Below are 17418 nucleotides of genomic sequence, written 5' to 3' on the forward strand. Positions count from 1 at the left end.
TTTTTTTTTGGTTGCAGCCGTCGTTGTTTGGCGGGTCCGGGCTGGAGATTCGAACTCGCCACCTTAGGTGTACGTGGCTGGCGCCTTAGCCGGTTGAGCTATAGGCGCCGAGCCTAAAATGATTTTTTGATCATCTAGGTATATACCTAGTAGAGGAATTGCAAGATTAAACCATAGGTCTACTTTTAGTTTCTTGAATGTTCTCCAAACTTCCTTCCAAAAAGGTCGTATTGGCTTACATTCCTACCAGCAGTGTAGAAGCGTTCTCTTCTCTCTGCATCCACACCAATATCTATATTTTTGGGATTTTGTGTTGTGGGCTAATCTTACTGGAGTTCGATGATATCTCAAAGTGGTTTTGATTTGCATTTCTCTGATGATTAAGGATGGTGAGCATTTTTTCATGTGCTTGTAGGCCAAGAGCCTGTCTTCATCACAGAAGTTTCTGTTCAAGTCTCTTGCCCACATAGAAATGGGGTTATTTATTCTTATCTTATTGATCAGTTTGAGTTCTCTGTAGATTCTCGCTATCAGACCTTTGTCAGAAGCATAACCTGCAAAAATTTTCTCCCCTTCTGAAGGTTGTCTGTTTGCTTTACTTACTGTGCTTTATCAGATCCCAGTAATGTATTTTTGGTGTTGGTTAATTATCTGGGGTGTCCTCCTCATAAAATATTCTCCCAGGCCAGTTTCTTCAAGTGTTTTCCCTGCACTCTCTTCTAGTATTTTTATAGTTTCATGTGTTAAGTTTAAATCTTTTATCCAGTGAGAATCAATTTTTTGTTAATGGTGAAAAGTGGGGATCCAGTTTCAGTCTTCTACAGATTGCTAACCAGTTTACCCAGCACCATTTGTTAAATAGAGAGTCTTTCCCCCACTGAATATTTTTGATAGGCTTGTCAAAGATCAAATGGTGATAAGTAGCTGGGTTCATCTCTTGGTTCTCTATTCTGTTCCATAAATTTGCTCTGTTTTTGCATCAGTACCATGCTGTTTTGATCAGTATAGGTTTATAGAATAGCTTGAAGTTTGGTAATGTGATACTTCCTGATTTGTTCTTATTTCTGAGTAATGTATTTGCTATTCAAGGTTTTTTCTGATTGCATATAAAATGAAGTAGTATTTTTTCAAGTTCTGCACTATTTGTATCTTATGATGAACTTGTACAAAACAAAAGACAAATTTAGCATAGAAATTAGCTGATGGTTAGCTAATTCTTTCTTTGACCATTCATTTTCTTTTTCTTTTTTAGAGACAGAGTCTCACTTTGTCACCCTCAATAGAGTGCTTTGCGGTCACAGCTCACAGCAACCTCCAGCTCTTGGGCTTAGTTAATTCTCTTCTTTCAGCCTCCTGAGTAGCTGGCACTACATGTGCCCACCACAATGCCTGGCTATTTTTTTCGTTGCAGTTTGGCCAGGGCTGGTTTTGAACCCACCACCCTCAGTATATGGGGCTGGCACCCTACTAACTAAGCCACAAGCGCCTCCCTGACCATTTTCTGTCAGTATTATATCCTGAGAAGGCTTTAACCAAATCTCTTGATCTTATCAGGAGATCAATGTCAGTAATAACATAAGACTTATAAGGTGATTAAATCTTACCTGCATTGTCAATGTTATGCCAACGTATGTCAGGGTGTAATGCAGTCTGTAAGAATTACAAAGGAATTTGTTATGCCTCCTCAACAGAACTGGTCCATATACTAGATATTATTATGGACATTTATAGTTATATTTGGTAGTTATTCAATTAGCTTTGAGTTCCAAGTTAGTTTGAGACAAAGGTACTTATCTCCTCTAAAATAATTGATGCTATTAAAAAAAAAGTATTGTCTCAATTCACAGGCTTGTAGTAAGACTGGATTCCATTATATGTAGGGTGACCAGATTCTAAAATCTGTAAGGTGGGGTAACATGGGGGGATGAGGGGGGGTGGAGCAGGCGTGGGACAGGGCCTGACAACAAGGCAAACTTTGATAAGCAGTTCTCGATAATCACTTCTCAGCAATTATTTATTACAGTTTAACATTATAAAATTAACAAAAATAATATAAAACTCATATTCTGGCGAAATAGCCGTATGGCGGCCGAAAACCATATATTCCCTTCTTGTTCTCTAGCCTGTTCGTGCATTCCTTCCAAAAATCAGGACTTTTTAAAAATGCTGCAGGATGCAGGACAAATTGTTGGGATATCTGGTCACCCTAATTACATGCTGTTATATATTAGAGACTACTTGCTCATGAACGTGATGTATGTGTTCCTGTGGTAGCATGTTCCCACACAAAGCACTTTCATTTAATTATTGAACTCTTTGGGCTATTTTCTGATTAGAAGACTCTCCATTATTACCCAGGACCATATGAGTATTTCAGGTTTCCATATTATTATTATTTCATTTTATTTATGTATTTATTTATTTATTTTGAAACAGAGTCTTCTCTGTTTCAAAGGGAAACTATGTTGCCCTTGGTAGAGTACTGTGGCGTCAAGGCAACCTCAACTTCTTGGGCTTAAGCAATGCTCTTGCCTCAGCCTCCCAACTAGCTGGAACAGGGGCCCTCCACAATGCCCGGCTTTTTTTTTTTTTTTCTTGCAGTTGTCATTGTTGTTTATCTGGCCTGGGCTGGGTTCAAACCCGCCAGCCTCGGTGTATGTGGCCTGTATTGTAACCACTGTGCTATGGGTTCTGAGCCTCCAGATTATTTTATGTCTTTCAATTTGTAGAGGCAGTAGCAATTAATACCCATTTGTAAACAAATTTGTTCTGATCCAAACTCTTGATAGTGGTTGCTGGTTGGTGATCATAGGCTTTATTCCACTAGATTGCCTTCTCTGCACCACACACTGTTGTACAGATAATTTGCCTACCTTCTGATGTGGTCTTTTTGTAATTATGTTGGGTTGGACGTTTTTATTGGTTCTTATTTAGCATGTTCATCAATATTGTAAGTCTGAGGGATACCAAAAGTCAATCTCAGGTTTGGTAATTCACTAGAAAGACCCACAGAACTCATTGAAAATTATTATACTCACAGCTACAGTTTGTTACAGAGAAAGGATATAGATACAAATCAACCACAGGAAAAGATGAATAGTATAAAGAAGAATCAAGAAGGTTCCAAACATGATAAATAGGACATAGAATCAAGAATGGTCCAAACATGAAGCTTCTAGATGTTCTCCCTCTGTGCAATCCTGGACAATTTTAGCTTCATTTGGCCACAGCATATGTCAATACTCAACTGAACATTGCCAGCCAGGGATTTCAAGTGAGGCTTTGGTGTTGTGTGGGAAAAACAGTCCCACAGGGTTCTAGTGCATGGCCAGCTCTGGTGCACCTGCTGAGCTCAGACATCCACTCTTGGGGTGAGTTGAGCAACTTGTGCACCCCCGCCACACCCCTGGGGGATTGTTTTCAGAGAGCATTGTGAGACCTGCCTCCTAAGAAATCTATAAGACCACCTCGTGGGGATTGAATACTAACAAAACAGCCAGGCACTGACTGAGGGCAACTAAGTCAGGAAGATACTGTAGGATGGATCTCCTTGGCAACTAGGAGTGCTTTCCACTACTCATTGTTCACAACAAAAGCAGCTCCTAACACCACAGGACCACCTGGTTTGTAGGCAATATATTACAATATATATTGGTACATATATATAAGGTTATTTTTTGTTTTCTATTTCTTCTCCTTTTTGCTGTTATGGTTGTTGGTTTGGGGGTTTTGTTTTGTTTTTTATTGGTTGGTTGGATTTTTACTTTTTCAATTTTTATTTCATTTTATTTTATTTTAGAGACAGAGTCTTACTTCGTTGCCCTTGGTAGAGTGTCACGGCATTACATCTTATAGCAACCTCAACCTCTTGGGCTTAAGCGATTCTTTTGCCTCAGCCGCCCAAGTAGCTGGGACTTATAGGCGCCTTCCACAATGCCTGGCTATTTTTTCATTGTTGTTGTAGTTGTCATCGTTGTTCAGCAGGCCCAGGCTGGGTTCAAACTTTCTAGCCTAAGTGTATGTGGCCAGTGCCCTACCCACTGAGCTAAGGGTGCTGAGCCTTAGACTCTCACTTTGTCACCCTTGGTAGAGTGCTGTGACATCACAGCTCACAGCAGCCTCAAACTCTTGGGCTTAAGTGATTCTCTTGCCTTGGTCTCCCAAGTAGCTGGGGCTCCAGGTGCCTGCCACAATGCCTAGCTATTTTTTTCTACAGGTGAGGTCTTGCTCTGGCTTAGGCTGGTCTCGAACCGGTGAGCTCAGGCAATGCATCCACCTTGGTCTCCCAGAGTGCTAGGATTACAGGAGTGAGACACTGCACCTGGCCTGGAGTTTTCTTTTTCTCTTTCTTTTTTTTTTTTGAGACAGAGTCTCATTATGTCACCCTTGGTAGAGTGCTGTGGTGTCACAGCTCAGAGCAACCTCAAGCTCTTAGGCGTAAGCAACTCTCTTTCCTCAGCCTCCCAAGTAGGTGAGCTGGAGGAACCCTCCACAATGCCCAGTTATTTTTTTGTTGTTGTTGTCATTGTTTAGCATGCCTAGGCCAGGTTTGAACCCACCACCCCCAATGCATGTGGCTGGTGCCCTAACCACTGAGCTATGGGTGCTGAGCTCGGATTTTTAATTTTAACTTTCCTCATTAGCAAGGGCTATCTCTCATTTTTGTTAGTTTTTCCACTTCTTTTAATCTTTTTTTATTTCTCTATAGAGGTTCTTCTACTTTTCTCACCTTTCCCACATGAATTTTTCATACAACAGCTAAGATAACCCTTTTTTCTTTATCTTACATAATTGTGTTTTCATTTTCTTTTTTTTTTAATTCTTTTTCTTTGAGTGCTGGGGGGGGGGTCATGGTAGTGCTGTGGCTGAGAAGTCATGGCAAGGCTTCAGCTCAAGGAGGTCACAAGCTCTCATGCTTACAAGCTCACAGTCCAGGGTGTCCTTCTACCTTTGGTCTTTGGAAAGACAGTATGAGCAGGTCCCCACTGTGACATACTATTGAATTTCTCTTCTTCTTCTTCTTCTTCTTTTTTTTTTTTTTTTTTTTTTGTCATTCTATGTTTGGCAAAGATGTGGGGTCTTAATTTGCCCAGGCTAGTAAGGAGCTCTTGGTATCCAGGGACCTGCCAAGCTTGACTCTGAAAGTCCTGGAGTTGCGGGTGTAGACATAGCACCCAGCCAGACAACATAGTTTCTCCTGTCATTCTCATTCTGTCCTTCTTGTCTTTTGTCTAGCTCTTTTCTTTCACCCCATTCTTTTTTTTTTTCCTTTTTCTTATTATTTTTTCTTTCTCTCTTCTTTCTTCCTGTTCACTCTTTACCCTTTTTTTCCTTTTGTACTTATATCAAGAGGCTACTTAACACCTAAGCTCTGAGACAAGGTAATTCAAAGGGATGGAGGCAGTGAGAAGGAAAAAGGAATAGAAGTGAACAAGAAGAAAACACACAGGAGGAACCAACAGAAAACTGGCAATATGAAAAACGAATAGAGCAAACCACCCCCCAAGGGATCATGAAGCAGCTACTGCAGAGGACTCCACCCTATAAAGAAGTAGTAAAAATGACAGAAAGGGAATTTAAAATATGGATGGTAAAGGCAATAAAGAGAATTGATGAGAAAGTGGGAAAACAGAACCATGAAGAATATATAAAAGATATAGCAGAGCTTAAGGAAATGGAAGGAGTCAATTAGGGAACTTAAAGATGTAGTAAAATGTATCAATAAGAGATTATACCATGGAGAAGAAATAATCTTAGAGCTAGAGGATAAAGTTCATGAGCTAACCCAGGTAGTTAAAGCAGCAGAAGAGAGAGAAAACAGAACATTTGCCCAGAATATTATGGGACTTTAGAAAATGTTCAAATATAGGAATTATAAGGATTCTTAAAGGGGAAGGAGACTCTCTCAAAGGAATGGAAGCCCTCCTAGAAGATAAAGATTTCCCAAGGTTCACTAAAGATTCTGAAACATTCCTTTTTAGAGGGATATCGAGTTCTAGGTTGTCTCAACACAAACAGGAACTCCAAGATGCATTGTAATTAACCCATCCAAAATCAAGACAAAAGACAAAGTTCTGCAAGCAGCTAGGAGAAAATGTCAAGTAATCTACAGGGGCAGTTCCATCAGGTTTCAGCAGACTTGTCAGCTGAAACTTTCTAAGCCAGAAGAGAATGGCTATTTCCTTTTACCCTTCTTAAACAAAACAGTTTTCAGCCCAGAATTCTGTATCCTGTTAAACTAAGCTTCAAAATTGATAGCGAATTCAAATCTTTTATTGATACGCCAACATTGATGAAATTTACAACAACAAAACAAACTCCATAGGTAGTTTCCACACTGAAGAGCTCCACCACACTTATCTGTTCTCTTTATAAATGTGAATGGTTTGAATTCTCCAATGAAGAGGCTCAGGCTGGTCAATTGGATAAAAAAGCACAAGCCATCCATATGCTATCTCCAGGAAAGACATCTAACCTTCAAGGAGAAATCAAGATGCAGGGTAAAGGATGAAGAACAGTATTTCAGGCAAATGGAAATCTCTTATTTTCAGATACCAATGGATTTAAAGCAACTGAAATTAAGAAAGACAAAGATGGTGACTTCATGTGAACTAGTCCAGGGAATAGTGCAAGAGGAGGATATTTGAATTCTAAATATTTGTGCACCCAACTTAAATGTTCCCAGATTTATGAAACAGACATTGATTGGTCTGAGCAATATGATATCCTGTAACAATGAATAGCTGGGGACATTAACACCCCTCTGACACAACTGGACAGATCTGCTGAACAGAAACTAAACAAAGGTACAAGAGACTTATTTAAATGTGACCCTAACACAGCTGTGCTTAATAGACATATACAGCACACACCATCCCAAAACTAAGGAATATACATTCTTTTTTTTTTTTTGGTCTCACATTCTCGCCGTCTGTAGAGTGCGGTGGCATCACAGCTCACAGCAACCCCCCCCAACTCCTTGGCTTAGGCAGTTCTCTTGCCTAAGCCTCCTGAGTAGCTGGGACTACAGGTGCCCACCACAACGTCCAGCTATTTTTTTGTTTGAACCTGTCACCCTTGGTAAATGGGGCCGGCACCCTACCCACTGACCCACAGGTGCCACCCAGGAATATACATTCTTCTCATCAGTCCATGGAATATACTCCAAAATAGATACTATCCTCAACAAAATTAAAAGAATAGAAATTATACCTGTGTCTTCTCAGTCCAGAAGGCAATAGAAGTGGAACTCAATTTCAACAAAAACTTTTATCCCCACACAAAGGCATGGAAATTAAACAGCCCTATGCTGAATGATAGTTGGTTTAAGGAAGAGATAAAAGAGGAAATTGTTAAATTACTTGAACAAAACAACAGTGAAGACACAAGTTAACAAAACCTGTAGGATCTGCAAAAGCAGTCTTAAGAGTTAAGAGGGAAACTTATCACGTTAGATGCCTACATTAGAAAAACAGAAGGAGAACACATCAACAAACAAATGAAGCATCATAAGGAAATGGAAAAAGAAGAACAATCTAATTTTATACCTAGCAGAAGAAAATAAATAATCATAGTTAAATCAGAAATAAATGAAATTGAAAATAAGAGTCATTCAGAAAATCAATGAAACAGAAAGTTGGTTCTTCGAAAAAATAAATAAAATTGATAGACATTTGGCTCAATTAACCAAAAACAGAACAGTAAAGTCTCTAATAACCTCAATCAGAAATGAAAAAGGGGAAATAACAATAGCTACCAAACAGATACAATAGATTGTCTCTGGCTCTCCACCTGTAGCTCAGCAGCTAGGGTATCAGCCACATACACTGGAGCTGGCAGGTTTGAATCTAGCCTGGGTTTCCCAAACAACAATGGTAACTACAACTAAAAAATAGCCAGGTGTTGTGGCAGGTACCTGTAGTTCCAACTACTTGGGAGGCTGAGGCAAGAGAATTGCTTAAGCCCCAAAAGGTTGAAGTTGCTGTGAGCTGTGATGCCATGGGACTCTACCCAGGGAAACATAGTGAGACTCTGTCTAAAAAAACAATAAAAAGAGAGAGATTATCTCTGACTACTACAAGAAACTCTATACCCGGAAATTTGACAATGTGGAGGAAATGGACCAATACTTGAAATTACATCCTCCCATAAACTTAACCAGGAAGAAATTGAATTGTCGAACAGACTAATAGCAAGCACTCATTTATAGGAGAAGAGGGATACATTCTCTCAAGAATCTGAATGGTAGAGGACATTTACACATCAGGATTCCTGGTGGAACACAAGTGTATTAAATGAAAATACCTTTTCTGAGTGGTTCCTTCAGCCTGTTTCTTTCATGTCAGCTAAGTGTATACTATCAGGAAGATGACTGGAGGATTGAAATCTCAAAGAACATGAGGGTCATGGAGAAAAGAATAGTAATAAATACTGGTATTTATGCTCGACACCTATATAGCTCAAGTGGCTAGGGCGCCAGCCACATACACCGGAGCTGGCAGGTTCGAATCCAGCTCGCATCCGCCAAACAACAACAAAAAAGCCGGGCGTTGTGGGGGGCACCTGTAGTCCCAGCTACTTGGGAGGCTGAGGCAAGAGAATCGCTTAAGCCCAAGAGTTGAATATTGCTGTGAGCTGTGACACACAACCAGGGTGACAGCTTGAGACTCTTCCCCCCCCCAAAAAGAAAATATTGGTATTTAATAACCCTGCAGTGATACTCATGGAATCAGTTCCATTCACAAAGCTGTTCCATTTTTCAATAGTTGTTTAGAGCCTTGTGCTTAAAATGAATGCTTATTCAGGGATACTCAGGTGTGAGGCCTGATCTTATTTTAGGAATTGTGTATAAATATTGTATTCTGAACTGTTTATATTTATAGTTAACTATCTGATCCTGTTAGCTCTTAAGTAAATATTTCCTAAATGAATTAATAAAAGACACTTTAATGTAATTATGAATCAAAAGATTTTTTTTGTTTTCAATTATAAGCCCTTTCTTTCAAAATAGTAATTTCAACATACCAGTATTTCTAAAGTTGCATGAACAAAAGAAGTGAATCAGTATTTGAAATATCTTCTTTCCCAGAATTTAGTACATTTAAAAAATAAATTTATTGATATATATATATACATATATATATATATATATATCAGAGCTTTAGAATAGAAAAGTATATTTAAATTTTTTCTAATCCATAATTTTGGATTTTGCTTTTCAAATTTTGCTTTTGGATTTTGAGTAAATGAAATTGAAGAGCGGGAGATGCTACTGGTTTTTAAATCCTTGTGTCACATTGCATTGTTTTATCCAAACATGACCATTAGTTGGCAATTAACTAGAATTTATTTAACAGAATGGTTGGCTTTGTTCAGGATTTTATGATCTGGTAGAGTATTTTTGTTTTTGACTTTCTGTTAAACTACATTGAGTTATTCTCTGTGTGTAATATGAGACAGGATTTCGTATCTGTAGGTAGAGGATATTTTGAAATCATTCACTTATTTGACCTTTAAAGCACAAATATTTCCCTTATCTGTTCTTCTTTACTTGGAATTACTATGTATTTTTACTTTTTTGATATTGTAATTTGAAACAGCTAGGAGCAGCAAGCCATGTAAAATAAAGATGAAGGGTGTTGGTTCCATTTTCTTCCTGTCCAGAAATAATGGTTGCTATGTCTACATGTGTTCTAATTTGAGAGATTTTCTTCAGCTCTTGGGAAAAAAGTCTGCTTTGTTGGTGAGTCTAAGGTCTAAAAATGCTTGTTTCTTTATGTAAGCAGTTTCTCTTTCATTGTATATATACTTTTTAAAAAAATCTGTAAAAATACAGAAGCATCTTACATGTTTTGGCAAGTTAATTTTATTTATTTATTTATTTTTGGGGAATTCCTTTCTTTCTTTTTTTTTTGCAGTTTTTTGACTGGAGCTGGGTTTGAACCCATGAACTCCGGCATATGGGGCCGGCACCCTACCCTTCTGAGCCACAGGTGCCACCCTTTTATTCAGTATTTTTCAACATTTACTGTGTGCTAAGGATTATGCAGGTACTATAAATACCTAGTAACACATAAATGTTTAACTGTAGTTGTAAAAAAGTTTATAAAAAGTAAATACAGATCTTGGGCGGCACCTGTACCTCAATGAGTAGGGCACCGGCCCCATATACTGAAGTTGGTGGGTTTAAACCCGGCCCAGGCCAAACCGCAACAAAAAAAAATAGCCAGGCGTTGTGGCGAGCACTTGTAGTCCCAGGTACTCAGGAGGCTAAGGCAAGAGAATCACCTAAGCCCAGGAGTTAGAGGTTGCTGTGAGCCAATCCGTAGGACTCCAGGGTACTCTACCAAGATTGATAGAGTGAGACTCTGTCTCTAAAAAATAAATAAATAAATACAGATCTCTTTTGATACCATTTAAGGCACATTTATATTTACCATTTGAAAGTAATTTGGTGGCACCCATAGCTCAGTGGGTAGGGTGCCAGCCACATACACCCAGGTTGACAGGTTTGAACCTGGCCTGGGCCTGCCAGACAGTGACAACTACAACAAAAAAATAGCTGGGTGTTGTGGTGGACGTCTGTAGTCTCAGCTACTTGGGAGGCTGAGGCAAGAGAACCACTTGAGACCAGGAGTTCGGGGTTGCTGTGAGCTGTGATACCATATCTCAAAAATAAAAATAGAAGGGATTCTTAAAGTTCTTTGTTTTCTATAAGAAGTAGTCAATTATTGTGAATATATTTTCCCAATGAAAATCTAGTGTTTTAACTGCTTTTCTTAAAATCTTTCAGTGTGGCTGGGCGTAGAGGCTCACGCCTGTAATCCTAGCACTCTGGGAGGCCAAGGAAGGTAGATTGCTTGAGGTCATGAGTTCCAGACCAGCCTCAGCAAAAGTGAGACCCATGACAACTAAAATAGAAAAAACTGAGGCAAAAGGATTGCTTGAGCCCAAGAGTTGAAGGTTGCTGTGAGCTATGATGCCATGTCACTCTACCCAGGCAGCTTGAGACTCTGTCAAAAATAAATAAATAAATAAATAAATAAGATCTTTCAGTGTTTTCACAAATCTTAGGTAAAAAGACCAAACTTAAGCTTTAATAAGACTTTGCATGGTCTCAAACTTTAGTTTTATGAAGCACCACCACCCTTAGCTGCCTCGTTCTTCGCAGTCCATTGATACAATTTTCTTTGAATTTTAGGAAAAATGCCTTTTTTTTTGCAGTTTATTTTTTTTCTGTCTGGGGCTGTGTTTGAATCCGCATATGGGGCTGGCGCCCTACTCCTTTGAGACACAGGTGCTGCCCGAGAAATACCTTATTTTTTCCTCCCTCATACAGGTACTGGGCTCTCTGTATAGAACATTTTCCTAATTAATTTGATTCATACTTCAAATTCATATCTTCATCGATGGGCCTCTCTCCACACCCATAATGTACATTTATCTCACATGTAATTTTATATATTTCATATTATCTGAAGAATATCTGTCTCTTCTAGCTTGTATATCCCATGAAGGCAGGATCATTCATGCTTTTGTTCAGTGTTGGAGTCCTCTCTTTCATTATTAGAAGTTTGATAAGATTTAAGTTAGGGCTTTATCACAGTCTCTTTCAGTTTTATACAGCTTTCCTATAGTTTACAAAGGGGATTGATTTCAGGACCACCCAGTTTTACCAAAATTCACACAAACTATGTAGTGTATATATGTGAAAAATTGGCCCTCTCTATATGTGCAGACTTTGCATCCTGCAAGTGCTGTATTTTCAATTTACATTTGATTTTTTTTTTTTTTGGAGACAGAGTCTCATTTTGTTGCCCTCGGTAAAGTACTTTGGCATCATAGCTCACAGTAACCTCCAGCTCTTGGGCTTTAGGCGATTCTCTTGCCTCAGCCTCCTGAGTAGCTGGGACTATAGGCACCCACCACAATGCCGGGCTATTTTTTGTTGCAGTTTGGCTGGGGTCAGGTTCGAACCTGCCACCCTTGGTATATGGGGCTGGCACCCTACTCACTGAGCCATAGGCGCTGCCCTACATCTGATTTTTTTTAAGAAGCCCATGTATATCTTTTTAGTAATAATATTTCCATTTATTCTGTCAATCTGTTAATTAACATATCTAAGTTTTTTCTAGTTGATATCTCTGCACAGGTTCTTAGTCATATTACCTTGTTTCCTTTTGTTTAGTTTGTATTTTACTTTCTTACTACCTCCCTGTTTCTTACTGCCTCTCACTTTCTCATTTCCCATGAATGTTCTATTATCATTTCCCACAAATCTCTATAAACTTCATCTAATTTGCCCCATTCAGTGCATGCTCTCAGTCGTAACATTTTCATGTTGTAATTTAGAAGTGAAATTAATGTCTAGGAATTGTAGACCCAAAATTAGTTTTATACAGATTTGATACATATATTGGAATTATTCACATGTGGATTATAATTTGTTATAGTATTAATAGTTATTGTACAGTTTTGACCTTGGAATCAAAATAGCCTGAGAATGAATCTTAATGGTTCTACTCACTATGGAAGGCAATATTACATAAAGCTTGAAGAATGGGCTTGGGCTTACCTTTCATTTCAAATTGCCTGGGTTTGAATTTTAGTTTTGCTACTCACTGTTTAATTCTGGATGACTACTTATTTCCCTCTGTAATTCTGTTTTCTTTTTATTGTTGTTGTTTAAATGTGACCACTTTATTTATTTTTGAGACAGAATCTCAAGCTGTCACCCTGAGTAGAGTGCTGTGGCATCTCCGCTCCCAGCAACTTCAAACTCTTGGGCTTAAGCGATCCTCTTGCCTCAGCCTTATTAGTAGCTGGTACTATAGGCACCCACCATAACGCCCAGCTAGTAATTCTATTTTCTTATCTATGCAAAGGAGAAAATAGTAACACCAACTTCATAACTTTGGAGAAAACAGTAACACTAACTTCATAACTTTGTAAGTTTTAAATGTGTTTAACTTATATAAAACCCCTCATGAATTCATGGCATATATTAGAATTACTATGCAAAAGTTATTTGACTTTGAAAAATAAAAAGTTAATCAGAAATAAAATTGGTATAATGATTTTCTTTTCTTTTTTTAAATTTTTATTTGTTTGTTTGTTTATGTATGTATGTATGTATTTATTTTGAGACGTAGTCTCCAGCTGTTGCCCTGGGCAGAGGGCTGTGGCATCACAGCTCATAGCAACCTCAAACTCTTAGGTTTAAGCGATTCTTTTGTCTCAGCCTCCCAAGTAGCTTGGACTACACAATGCCTAGCTATTTTTTGGTTGTAGTTGTCATTGTTGTTTGGCAGGCCTGGGCTGGATTCAGACCCGCCAGCTCTGGTATATGTCGCTAATGCCCTAGCCGCTGAGCTACAGGGCTTGAGTCTGATAAAACGATTTTATTTCTCTCTCTCTCTTTTTTTTTTTCTCTTGAGACAGAGCCTCAAGCTGTCGCCCTGGGTAGAGAGCTGTGGCATCACAGCTCACAGTAACCTCCAACTTTTGGGCTCAAGTGATTCTCCTGCCTCAGCCTCCCAAGTAGCTGGGGGTACAGGTGCCTGCCACAACAGCTATTTTTTGATTGTAGTTGTCAGTGTTGTTTGGCGGGCCCGGGCTGCATTCGAACCCGCCAGCTCTGGTATATGTGGCTGGGGTCTTAGCCCCTTGAGCTATGAGTGCCGAGCCAAAATGGTTTTCAAGACCTTAGATCAGATGAGATTTCTAGAAGTCTAAGAAACATAAGCCATTTTGTATGTGTATTTCAAAGTAACAGAAAAACGATTCATTTATGACATTAGATTAAGGGAGAAATTATTTTAGATGAATAAATTAAAACCCTTTTTGCATAATGTTATAGATATAAATTTTTATATTTACTTATTATTAGTTTTGGAGACAGTCTCACTATGTTGCAAGCTAGAGTGCCATGCTGTCAGCCTAGCTCACAGCAGCCTCAAACTTGAGGATTCAAGGGATCCTCCTGCCTCAGCCTCCTTAGTGATTGGGACTATAGGCAAGTGCTTCAACACTCAGCTACCTGCTGTCAGTCCTTAATATTAGATACTGTGGAGCAGCACCTGTATCTCAGTGGGAAGGGTGCCAGCCCCATATACTGAGGGTGGCACGTTCAAAGCCAGCCCCGGCCAAACTGCAACAAAAAGCCAGGTGTTGTGGCAGCCACCTATAGTGCCAGCTATTTAGGAGGCTGAGGCAAGAGAATCGCCTAAGCCCAGGAGTTGGAGGTTGCTGTGAGCTGTGTGATGCCACGGCACTCTACCGAGGGAGATAAAGTGAGACTCTGTCTCTTTAAAAAAAAAAAAATTGGATACCGTGAATTATTTATTTAGTACATTTGTGGTATTACTAACTTCAGTACTTCTGTACTATATGAGAGGTTCTTCTGAGATGTGAAAAAAGAAAATGGAGTCCAGGTATGGTGTGGGCAACTAGGTAGTTTATTCACTTGGGTACGAGTGAGCTGAGTTTGAAAAGGAAGTCAGCATGAGGGACACGGCAGGATGGGAATATAAGAGTCCAGGGTTGTCTTCAGTGCTCATAGCACAGTGGTATGATGCCAGCCACATATACTGAGGTTGGTGGGTTCGAACCCCACCTGGGTCAACTAACCAACAATTACAATTGCAACAAAAAATAGCCAGGTGTTGTGGCAGGCACCTGTAGTCCAGCTACTTGGGATGCTGAGGCAAGAGAATCACTGACTAACCCAGGAATTTGAGGTTGCTGTGATCTGTGAAGCTACGACACTTTACCAAGGGCGAAATAGTGAGACTCTGTCTCACGAAACAAAAAGGAGTCCGGGGTTACCTGGTTGCTGCACTCTTACCTTTATGGGGGAGACTTGTGTACTTGGCCGTGTTCAGTGGGCTTTTTGTGCCTGGCTGTATTTTCTGGGCCCATGTGCTCTGCCCTATTTGGTGGCTGTGTACATTGGGCCCTACCACTTTGATCCCCACAATGCTATATATTGACGTTCTTTTCTTCTTTTTTTTCTCCCACCTATAAAGAATATAAAGTTGAAGGTGATGAATTATTCAGGCTTTCTGTAGTTTAAAGGCTAGAAATGTTTTCTGTTAATATTTCTGTGTTATGTTTGATTTTGCAAGCAGAAGGAAAAACACATGGCATAGTTGCTGGGAATTTTTTGTGTCTGTTTTGTAGAGGTGAGGTGTCTCTGCATTACCCAAGCTTGGACTTGAAACTCCTGGCCTCAACTGTTTTCTGCCAAGTATTTGGGATTATGGGGATGGAGGGCAGGGTACCACATGCCAGTCAGTTGCTAGAGATTTTTTATTTTTTGAGACACAATCTCACTGTTGGAATGCCCTGGCCTCCTAGCTTACGGCAACCTCAAACTCCTAGGCTCGAGTGATCCTCTTACCTCAGCTTAATGAGTAGCTGGGACTACAGGCACCTCCTATAATACCTGGCTGTTTTTAGAGATGAGTGTCTATCTCTTACTCAGGCTAGTCTTAAACTGGTGAGCTTGAGCAATCCACCTGCCTTGGCCTTCCAGAATGCTAGGATTACAGGTGTGAGCCACCAGCCCTGGCCTTCACAATGGTTTTTGTCTTAGAGGTCTCTCTCTGATTTTATAAAGTGATATTTCTTGTTCTGATATGAATGTACACAGCTTTATTCATTGAGTAAGCCTTTCACACATTTATACAATACTGCATATTATCTTTAGGCACTTTTTGTGCACTGTTAATGTCTTTTTCATCACTTATTACTGTCACCTTGATTTATAGTCATACTGGCTGTTTCACCATTGATGAGTGAATGAACAACTAGAGTATATTATTATTCTTTCTTTCTTTTTTTTTTTTTTTTTTTAAAGATTAGGATAATGTCAAGTTTAATCTGCCAAATATACAAGTTGAATTTGTGGAGCATATTTTGCCTGGGTGCTGCACAGTCAACAGAGATTCTTTTTTTTTTGGCCAGGGCTGGGTTTCAACCTACCACCTCTGGCATATGGGGCTGGTGTCCTACTCCTTTGAGCCACAGGCACCGCCCTCAACAGAGATTCTTGAAATGGTCAATGGGTATAGTTAAAAATGGGCCTATGCCCTGGCCAGGGAGGTGGGAATAGGATGGGGAAGGGCAGAGAGAAGCAGCTCCAGACACAAGGGACATGCCAGGGACAAGCCTTTGCCCTCAGGGACTCAGGGTGTGGACTCCCACATGACAGCCCCTCTCTGAAGAAGCACCCAGGCCAAATAAATGAGCTTGTTGTCATAGCTTGTCAGCAGCTACCTCCTGGCACAACTGTCCACTAACGTCCAATCTACCAGACAGATGGAAGCTCTTTTTAGCCCACCTCCCAGGCACCCAACAAGGGTTCTGAATTCTAAAACAGTGAAAACATTCAAATGGTTACATACGAAGTGCTGTCCTGAATCTTTCTGTCTCAAAGATAGCAGCTGCCCCTCTCCCACCCCCACCCCCCATCCCTCCAATTTCTGTGTCAAAATGAAGAGGAGACCTCAGGCTGTGGGGGCTCCTGGCCGTGAGGGGCTGCTGCAGCGGCACCAGGGCACAGGGAGAGCAAGACATAGCAGAGGTCCTGGGGGTACCGCCCAGTTTCCTGGCATCTCTTCTCACAGGTCACACTTATTTATTCAGGGAGAGCGACTGCATTCGTTTTCCTGACAGTGTGGTATCATCTTTTGCTTTCCTTTCCTCTTCTTTCTTCCTGACAGCTTCCTCCCACTGTTTCTGTATATTTGCTAGCTGAGCAAGGTCAGTCTTGGCTTGCTCTGTCTTGCCAGGTAAATGCATCTTCATGTAATGTTCTTTTGCTTTCTGCTTCTCAATTTCTTCTCGTTTCCTCCTTAAAAGCTCCTTTGGCCCATCCAGATGCAGTTGTGTGACCTTTTTGGTTGTCTGTGCCACCCAGTTGGGGTTCTCAATGTTGATGAGCCCTTCCACACCTTTGCACTTTTGCTGGTAGTCATCTTCTTCATCCTCACTGTCATCTGAATCTAGAGATTTCTTCTTCTTTTTGGGGTCTCCTGCAGCCCCATCTCCACTTTCTTCTCCTTGTTCCTCTTCTTCCCTGGCTTTTTGCTTTTCAGCCTGGAGCTGTGTGTCAGTCTCCTCAGGGCTTATGTACTGCCTTGCCCTGCCCTTGTGGCCTCCCTTTCTCCCTTTAGGCATCGTGGCTATGGCAGCTGGGGCGGCAGTGCCTTGAAGTTGCCCTCAGTAGAGTGGCTTGGTGTCATAGCTCAGGCCTCAGTTTCCCAAGTAGCTGGGACTACAGGTGCCTGCCACAATGCCCAGCTATTTTTAAAAAATGTTTGTTTGTTTTTGAGACAGAGACTCAAGCTGTCCCCCTGGGTAGAGTGCTATGGCATTACAGCTCACAGCAACCTCCAACTCCTGGGCTCAAGCGAG

General features: G+C 40.3%; 1 protein-coding gene and 1 pseudogene across 2 annotated transcripts in view; one reads left to right on the forward strand and one right to left on the reverse strand.

Moving 5' to 3' along the window:
* Nucleotides 1–17418, forward strand: part of JMJD1C (jumonji domain containing 1C) — a 360771-nt gene that overhangs the window by 152138 nt on the left and 191215 nt on the right. The window lies entirely within an intron of this gene.
* Nucleotides 16605–17181, reverse strand: LOC100942656 (annotated as a pseudogene).

This window comes from Otolemur garnettii, unplaced genomic scaffold (assembly GCF_000181295.1).
Source record: "Otolemur garnettii isolate 467f Iridium unplaced genomic scaffold, OtoGar3 scaffold00008, whole genome shotgun sequence".
Lineage (NCBI taxonomy): Eukaryota > Metazoa > Chordata > Mammalia > Primates > Galagidae > Otolemur > Otolemur garnettii.